Here is a 10,263-nt window from a genome sequence, read left to right as displayed (position 1 = left end):
GAGAGACGCAGGGACGCGCATACATATACCAATATATAATAGTCAAATATATTATGTCACGGACGAGAACCGGGTTTTTCACAAACTCCATCGGACTTCTATTTTACATACTTACACATCGATATTCTCGGTGACTATAGATATCACACACGTGGTATTTCACAGGCTTGAAAACTTGAAAAAAATAACCGAGCAAGTATGTGCTCGAACTAACTCATGAAAAATACTTACCTTTGCTGAATGTACACATTGACTAAAAGTCTTCCCTGATTTGAAGATCCACTCATGGCTGTTTTACTCTACCGCTGCTATGTTTCAAGTCATAGGTATTTCTGGCCGTTGTTGTACCTCAACTCTAGTTAAGGCTAGCGTATGTTTGTCTTATCCTATTGTATGTCCAGGTGCAGGCAACAGGCGAGCGCGCCTCTTATTAAAGGGCGATGAATGTAGCAGCACGCTTAATCGCATCTATATAAGCGCCTCCAGACAACAGACTAGTGTCAATGCAAAAAAGCTTAACACCAAGCAATTTACGCGTCTCGTCGTCACCTCGACTTGCTTGCAAAAACAACAAACCCAGACGCGCAACGATGTCTGATATCGTTACACAACCCACTCCCATATACGCTTCGTTCACTACACACACACACACACTCCACACACACACTACACACGGACACACACAGCACACACAGCACACAGACACAAAGCACACAACACACAACACACACACACACACGCACCACGCACGAGCACGCGCACACACGCACGACGCACCACTAAACACAAACACGCACACAAACACGCAGACAAACCACACACACCGCTGGCGCAGGCGACACGCACCACCACCACACCACACACAACACACACAAACAGCACACACACACACACACAAACACACACCACACATCACACACACCACACACACAACACACACAGCACACATATACTTGCGTTTCCATGTTTGCCTGTTTAATTATTATATTTTTATTTATGATCGTAATTACTAATGTTACTAATCATTCTAGTGCGTAATGGGTAGCGTTGTGGACATGACAGGGGTTTGTTGAAGTATGGTTGAAGGCAGCGAGCTAGTGGACAGGTTCGAATCCCAATGGGCGCGGGAAATTCTTTTACGTTTCATCAAGGATATACAATCAATATATATATATCAAGATATATAAGGATATCAAGGAGGTTGTTGTGTATATCGTTGAATTTTTTTACAGTACATTACGATACATTAGGAAGGACAATATTAATGAAACGTAAAAGAACAACCGCGAATATCTAAATATACGTGTTCGCGGGACGTCGGCCATCTTTGTGAATTGCTCGGATTTTTTTTCGGAAAGGTCGCCCCTCTTTTAAAAGCCAATCCGGATTCGAAAGGCTCAACAGAGTTTTAAGCTGCATGTTCTCGTCAGTACATCCTTCGTACATGCCGTAGATACATCCGATTTGCGAGACATAATCAAAATTCGAGATTATCTTATCGTAAAGGTCAACGTGAGCGAGGTCCTATTAGACGTCCATTTTCGAATCACCTCTACCGAATTCGGCACGTTTCATTGATCATTTCTACGCGCGCCTATGTTTGGCCATCACACACCGATGCTCATATGTAATGTATATGCAGTGTTCGTGTTTATGTTTTGGTGTTAATGTTATATGTCGTGTTTAGTAGTTATGTGTAGTGCGAGAGGGCGGCCAAGATGCTGCAAGCAGTGCTATATGACCGCCAGGGTTTCGTGCGCGTACGCGTGTATGTGCATGCGTGCGTGCGTGCGTGCGTGCGTGCGTGCGTGCGTGCGTGCGTGAGTGTGATCTCGTTCGTAATTGCATGCGCATTCGGCATGTCCCGACGCCCTTTTGTGACATAAGCGAGCTATTTTTACCTAGAATATGGCTAATACACACGGTGCGCATGGTAGGTATATGAGACAGGTGAGTTTTCACTGTACGGCCAGAGCAACTGGGATCTATTGCAATAAATCTAGAGAGCTCACGCAGATTTGTTCGAGGCAGCCTGATCAATATTTGCGATTATTATGCCTGCGAGACATACAAATACACGAATATATATATTAATATCACAAAAAACTCGCGTACGCGTAAACTGCGAATAAACAGAATAAACACCCTACGCGGCGACGGAAATGCAAACAAGAGAGATAATCTCGTTTTAACCATAACGCAAACAATTTGATTGGCTTTGACGTCATATCGCTAACGTCGCGTGTATGGGAAGATATAAGGAGTAGCGCCTATTGTGAAGAAATAATACCGGGCTGGATTTTATTTTAATACATTTAAATGCATTTTGCGAAAGATGTAAAAACGCATTAATATTCTCTGTTGTAACATCAATGAATAATAGTTGCAATATTTTTTATCTATCATGGATGGGACTATCTAATGGCGTGTGAAGTTTGATTCGTTAAATTATGAAAAAATGTATACGTGAAATTTTACAAGATGATCTCCTACTAATGGACGAGTGAGCGAGCGAGTGAGTGATATTTGGCTGGACAATGTCCATACCAACCGCTATAACATAACACGACATAACGTGGCTAACTACGTCACCAATCTCCACTCTCCCGCCGGTTTGCCTTCGAGTTTGCGATCTGTTATATCGAATTCTTCCGGAGGCGTTGGCGGCTGCGGCGACGTATCCTCAGACTGAGCCTAGTAATTATTACTGTTGTTCGTGCAGAAATATTGATTGCGCTTCGCAAAAAGTTCGAACCCGTTGGTTATTATCGTGGATTTAGCTGCACGGCTGGAGGAAATTGCTATCATACAATCGGAGGTCCGCGTTCGATTAGACCAATCTTCGCGATATGTCCACGGCGTATGTTCTAGCAGCTTCACCTCTCCGTTACATCAATTAAGTGTATATGTAATGACTTCTAATCTGGCTGCGTCGCCTTGCTTGTTCTCCGTATAGCCGAATCCCTTATAACCGTAGTTCGTATAACCACAAACGCTTGGCGAAAGAGCATAGCTAAAAAAACGAACAAGAAAGCTAACGTTGAAATTCCCATGCAAGCCAACACGAATCATTGCAAAATTTACCGTTTCCATTGCGTGCGACGAATAGCTATATCATATAACCAGCCATAATTGCAAACCCTTCAATAATATATTAGGAAAACTTCTTTGTATTGTATACAGTTGCAGTATACTCCCTATAATATTATTGTAGTTTGTTTCACTGGATCTCACTGGTTTCAATGTTTTGTCAGTTAACTCATAATTAGCTGATTGCTAATCAGGGTTTGGTGGTCACAGAAGTGGATTCATACGCTATTACAGTCCTACCCTGTTACGCCGTTTACACTACTACACTGTTATACAACGCTACACTGTTATACAATATTACACTGTTATACAATGTTACACTGCCTGCGTGGGCAATATGACTTCAACAACCCATTTTGTATCCACGCTTGCCCTCTCGGAAATAACTCTACAAAAACCTTGAACGTTGAGCAAAGGTCGAAGGGAAAGGGTTTAACGAGAGCAACACCACGATGCCAGGAATAACATCGAGAGCAAGAATACTTGAGCAATTTAGCAGCGACAAAAGCAGCAAGCTAACACGCAATAACGTACACGCTCCAGTCACGGGCAATATACTTCCCCCCCCCCATACACATAAAACAATAATCGCTCTGCAACAAAGGCTTGCCGATCTTCATCTGGCGGCATCTAGGGACCTTCGCTTACCCTCTAGCCACTGGTGGTAATAGAACGCAAATATGCAGGCCGTTGAAAGACCAGCACGGAGGAAATGAGGGGCTATATCAGCGCAGCAGGGCTCCGCGGCTGCGTGATCAATTGTGCAACCTTTGTTTAGAGACGGCCATCAGGGCTTGCGTACCGAAATGTAGGTAATTACATGACCATGGTAACGCTCACCATGCAGTCTGCGCTATAATGGAATATTAACAATTCCTCTCTCGCCCTGTCTCAACTTCTCTCTGTCTCTGTGTCTGTCTTTGTCTCTCTGTCTTTCTTTCTTTCTCTCTCTCTCTCTCTCTCTCTATCTCTTCTTCTTCTCTCTTGGATTTTCTTCGTATTTCTTCTATTCTTTCCTATCTCTATTCTCTTCTCGCTCTTCGCTGCTTATCCCCCCCTCCTCTCTCTTCTCTCTCTCCTCCCCCTCGTCTGTCTCTGGCCTGGCTGTCTCGCGCTGAGGCCTGGTGCGGGCCCGCGCCGACTCTGCCTGTCTCATCTCACTCTCCTCTGCTATGTTGAGTGTGCGTGTGGTGTTGGGTGGGCTGTGGTGTTGGAGGTGGTGGTGGTGCGGACGGGATGTGGCGTGCGTGCGTGCGTGCATGCTGTGTGCGGTGCGTGCGGGTGCGTGTGTGCTGGTAACTGCACGGCTCCTAGTGTGGTTGTCTTGAGTCATCCCCTCCGCACCGAGTCATCTCTAGCGTACTGGCTACGGCGTGCTATCATACACCTCTCATCTCTCTGCCTCGCTTCGCGCTCTCTCTCTCTCTCGCTCTCCTCTCGTCCTCTCCACTCTCTCTCTCTCTGATGAGCTCTCTCGTGCCTCTCTCTCAGCTCTGCCACGTCTGTGATTCGTCGCTCTCGCAATCCGTCCGACGACGAGGAAGCCCGGTGTGGTGTGGAATAGTTAACGGAATCGATGTGCTTCGGACAACGCAGCGACATCACAGGCCACTGTGAAGCGTCAATGAAATATGTAAGGCTAACTTAAATGACCGAAATCGATACGACCATAAATGTCTTAATGTCGATACTCTTGTCACGTATTAGTGCCCAGACAGGTCTGTAAATTCGCCAGATGCAAAATCCTACGTGCCAACCATATTACGCTTGCTTGCAGCGCCATGCTCGTCGCGGTGGTCCACTGTGCCACCGCTAAACACGTAAGTATGTTATAATAGTAGACACAGTCTTACACACAATATATATATAATTAAAACTATATATATAGTTAAGCGCGCAACAGGCGAGTCGCGAGAGCAATGGCGGCTGCCAGGTTGTGAACGTATTAATGGTGCACGTGTAGGATGGACGGAATTACAAGAAAACTGTCTGGCCAGTAGAGTAGAGTTTGAAAGAGAGTGATAGAACATAAGAATGGGTAGTAAATAGATTCTAATAGTAGCATATATTATTGAAACGGCTTGGACAAGTGCCTGTTGCAGGACATGCACACTGGATCGACACCGAAGTCAAGAGCGTAAGACCACCGGCCGGCAGAGAAAACACGAGACAGTTCCATGACAGCAAAGTTGACATAGAGCCAATTGGCACGGTCCTGGCATTCGACAGAACACAATTGGCCTGTGGAGATTGCAGCCCTTCGTTTGGCATGTGAAAGTTGAGACGGCGGCTAGTCTAAAGAAATACGCCCAGCTAAGTATATGTTCATCTAGCGATTAATGTGATTTGTGAATTGCTGCTTCAAACACTCGGATAATGTGTACCGTATCTCCAGCACTCAACCACTATTGCATATAGATCAACTGGAGCTGTCGGCAAGCTGCCAGACAACTGGGTGGTGAAGTCGGCGTCACCACTTGTTGCGCCTTCGCTACTGGCTGTCTGTTAGAAACGAGGAGGCTGTGATATACGCCAGATGTTCGCGTACACAGAGTGCCGCGAATGCAGACTGACGGACAATTGTCGCGACTCGCGTTAATTTCGCAATCGCGGTGAAAATGTATGCAAATATTCGCCGTAGTATTCCGATATGAAGTGTATCGGTGGTGTATTTCGCGCGTTCGGGGACGCGGTTGCGCGAAATTCGCGGAAACATAACCGACGCCTAATTTAGACAGCGACGATACATGCGCAGTCACGTCGGCAATGGCCGATTGTTCAGAGAGCCGCTCACCAGTGCCGGGTTCCTTTACAACCTACAGTTACAGTAACTTAGAAGTATGCACTGGAGGAAGCGATACAGTGTCCACTCTGCTGTAACATGCCATTGTATTAGATACGTATACAAGTTAACCTTACGTGAATTATATGGTGGACGCTAACGCTGTGTTTATATAATCATATCCGATTACAGCATGTAGAGTCAGTAGTTAACTGGCAAAATTGCGTACAGTTCAACTTGTGTTAGCGAAATAAAAAATGTTTCCCAAAGTGTTGGTTAACGGGCTGTGAGAACTTGCCGTGGGATTACATTGAGAGATGCGGGTGCATGTCTACGCGGTGACGAATTTACACGGTGTAGGGAGGGCGTGTGTGGACGTGCACACCAAACAAAGTGTGTGGAAAGTGACGTTATTTCAAATACTGTGATGAGTGCGAGGATTCGCACAATCAGAAATACGCGCCTACCATCCATGTGGCTGTCGAGAGAGAAGGAGCATGTTGATGAAGGCTAGGAGATTAAACCGGAACAAAAGCAAGTCCATTGGGCGCAGGCGTTGACAGGGCACTGCCGTACGATCTCGACGGGACTGTCGGGAAACCAAAGAGGTTTAGCTGAAACTCCACAAAAAAAGCGACTTCGGGGCGCCCGCCATGTAACAGCGGAAATCATGAAGCGTTTATGCAGAGACATGTGCCTGACGCTTGTCTGGGAGATCGTAGTCTGGGGTTATGGAAACCGGACGGAGCGGTGGATGTCAAAAAGTGACGTGCCAGGGGCGATTCAGACGTATGGGCTATGGAAATACGGTCTAGATATCAAAGTGCCCGGTCGAATGCGCGTTAAAAAATACAGATAACCAAGTTGTGAAGGAAAATGGTGGCTATATTCTTATTGGTCTGTCTTCTGGATCATGACAGGATTTGAAGGAAATCAAATTTTTAATGGTAACAAAACTAGCTTTGATATCTGAAAAAGAAGGGAAGTGCTTGAATCATTCTGCATTAATTGCTGGTATGCAAAGCGCAGGCAAAATGCAGAAATAAAATTCCATATGGTTTTTAGCTATTGCTGCTTGACTAAATGTGTGTCTAAATGGTGCTCATTTTTGTGCCCAGGGACCCTTGAAATTTTGAAATTTCCTTGGGGAGCAAATTTCCATGTGCTTCCGCGCCTAACGGCGCCCACTGTGGGGTGGTGTGCCATTTTGGGGGGATGTGCCCTTAAAATCTGGAAAAATACTGTCTAGCTTCAGCCCTGGATCCGCCCCTGACTGCTGACGTTTCGCCTCCTATCAGGAGGCTTTCTCAAAGCAGAGTCAAGAAAGCCTCCTGATAGGAGGCGAAACGTCCGCAGTACGTTTTGATCAGCACGGTTGAATAAAAATTAACCAAGATAGATCTATTATCTACCAACCGAACGAACTTATTTAATGCGTTAGATTCACATCCTACGCTGTGTTTACCTACATCGATACGAAAACTGCCTATAGTTGCTCCGTGAGTGCGTCCCTGCAGAGACCTTTCAGTGCGTCGAGTCGGTATTTACTATACCTATATTACTTATATTACTTATATAGGCTATACAGATTTCATAGTTTTACCAAATAAATGCACGTCGTTTCATGAGTTGGCTGAATGTGGAATTGTTTCGTTTAGAGATCATAAATTCACGAGCAAAACCTAAACTACACGTTTGTTGTATGTATCACTAATATAGGTGATATGATGATCTCAGAGATCATCCTACAGACTTACCGACAAGCAAATTAAACTATTGTCCGTTCTTTTGTTAATACGTACTAAACCGATAAGTAAATGTTACTTACATATCATCAGCAGTGTATCAATATCTCCTGATATCATCCGTGTGCAAAGAGACATTATTGATTTTGGATAGACATCATACATAGGACCTGTGATATAGTGTTTAGTTGGTATAGGTATGTGATCGGAATTAAACCGCACAGGCTGGTCGATACTCGGGGAGTGTCGCAATATGGAGAGATGTTCGTAGCGTACAATAGCAGCACATGTATATACGTCTAATACCTACGTATATGTATACGTGTAGTATTAGTATCAGTGTTAGTGTTAGTGTTAGTGTTAGTGTTAGTGTTAGTGGGCCTCCTAGCAACCAGCCAATCAGGAGCCTCGTAACAACCGACCAATCAGGAGCCTCGTAGCAGCCGGCCAATCAGAGGCCTCATAGCAGCTGGCCACTCGGGAGCCTTGTAGCAGCCGACCAATGAGGGGCCTCGTAGCAGCCGACCAACAAGAAGCCTCGTAGCAGCTGGCCAATCAGGAGCTTCGTAGCAGCCGACTAATCAGGGGCCTCGTAGCAACCGACCAATCATGGACCTCGTGGCAGCCTACTAATGAGGGGCCTCATAGCAGCCGACCAATCAGGGGCCTTGTAACAGCCGACCAATGAGGGGCCTCGTAGCTGCCGGCCAATCAGGGCCCTCCTAGCAGCTGGCCAATCAGGAGCCCCGTAGCAGCCGACCAATCAGGAGCCTCGTAGCAGCCGACCAATCAGGGGCCTCGTAGCAGCCGACCAATCAGGAGCCTCGTAGCAGCCGACCAATCAGGAGCCTCGTAGCAGCCGACCAATCAGGGGCCTCGTAGAAACCGACCAATCAGGGGCCTCGTAGCAGCCGACCAATCAGGGGCTTCATAGCAACCGACCAGCCGTGGCTCAATCGATCAATAAAAAAATTATTAAGTTATATAAAAACGACTTCCTTTGTGCATATTCCCACTTTGTGAAGCGAGGCCAGTCACAACAAAACTATATCTTAAACGCCAGCTTGCTCCCTTGCCTGCAACCGACTACATTAACGGATTAACCTCGACTGCTTCGCCATGTACACTGACAGCCAACATAAACCTGACCGCTTTCTCTCGCTTAAAGTCATTAATACTGGCTTGCGATTGCTAAAGCCCACGTGATGTTGTCACATCTACCAGCCATACCTGCTATTTAACGGCTAAGCACAACTAATCACTCACCAACTTGCAATCTGGCAATGTTGTGTTAACACACGCTCAACCGGCTTATATGCCACATTTTCTGCTAACAGACAGTAAGATGGCAAGGAAGCTAACACCAGCCAATTAACCAGTCTCGTCGCCGTGGTCCAGTCTGCTTACAATTATTATCAAGGCATTCACAATAGTTAACAGCGCCATGTTTACTACCAATGCTTGCCGCACGCACACGCTTACTCACACTTAGACACACATCTATACACTCACGCGCACAGGCACAGGCACTCCTAAATGTCAAATGTCAAAAGTCAAATGTCAAAAATCAAATGTCAAGGCGCCTTATCTCTTATCCCTACCCCTACTCCTACAGCTAACCCTGACCCTAACCCTAACCCTGACCCTAGCTTAGCGGGCGACTGCCACTTTCTGCTGACCACCTGACCAACGCCACTTGATATAGATATAAAAGTATAATCTTACACGTCAATGTGATCAATATACCTCAACAGCGCCTGGCAGGCATAAATTTTCGATAGCTTACACACACACACACCAAGACAGAAACGCAAATACACCCGCGCGCGCCCCGCCCCCTCCCCCCCCCCCTATAGAGAGAGAGAAAGAGAAAGGATTTCGTATTTAGTTAGCATTATATTTTATTGAAACGCTTCAAGTGCCTGTGATGTCCTGGTGTCCGAGCAACCGATTTCCGTTACTCATCCCAAAAACCGGGCTTCCTTCTCGGACGGATTGCGAAAGAGCGAGATACAGAGTGAGAGAGCGAGAGAGGAGAGAGAGAGAGAGAGAGAGAAAGAGAGGAGAAGAGAGAGAGAGAGAGAAGAGAGAGACGAGAAGAGAGAGAGAGAGAGATATATATGAGAGGATGTAATGATAGAACGAGGAGACAGTACGTAAGAGATGAAGAAAGACGGGCGGAGGGGGACAATGATAGAAAAAAAAATAGGGGAGCCACAGAGTGCCAGTTAACGAAACGACACGCACGCACGCACGCACCCAGCAGCATGCACGCACGCACGCACGCACAAACACACACAGAACACACACACACACACACACCACACACACACACACACACACCCACACGCACACGCACACGCCATAGCCAAAGACAGAGATAGAGATAGAGACAGAGACAGAGACAGAGACAGCGACAGAGACACGGCGACAGAGACAGAGACAGAAACAGAGAAGAGAGAGAGAGATGAGAGAGAGAGAGAGAGGGGGGGGATAGAGCGAGAGCGAGAGAGATAGAGATAGAGATAGAGATAGAGAGAGAGAGAGAGAAGAGAGAGAGAGAGAGAGAACGAGAGAGAGAGAGAGAGAGAGAGAAGAGAGAGAGAGAGAGAGAGAGAGACGAGAGAGAGAGAGAGAAGAGAAAGA

The sequence above is a fragment of the Priapulus caudatus genome, unplaced genomic scaffold (assembly GCF_000485595.1).
Source record: "Priapulus caudatus unplaced genomic scaffold, Priapulus_caudatus-5.0.1 Scaffold316, whole genome shotgun sequence".
NCBI lineage: Eukaryota > Metazoa > Priapulida > Priapulimorpha > Priapulimorphida > Priapulidae > Priapulus > Priapulus caudatus.
The sequence above is the reverse complement of the archived record's forward strand: the minus strand, read 5'-3'. Positions refer to the sequence as shown.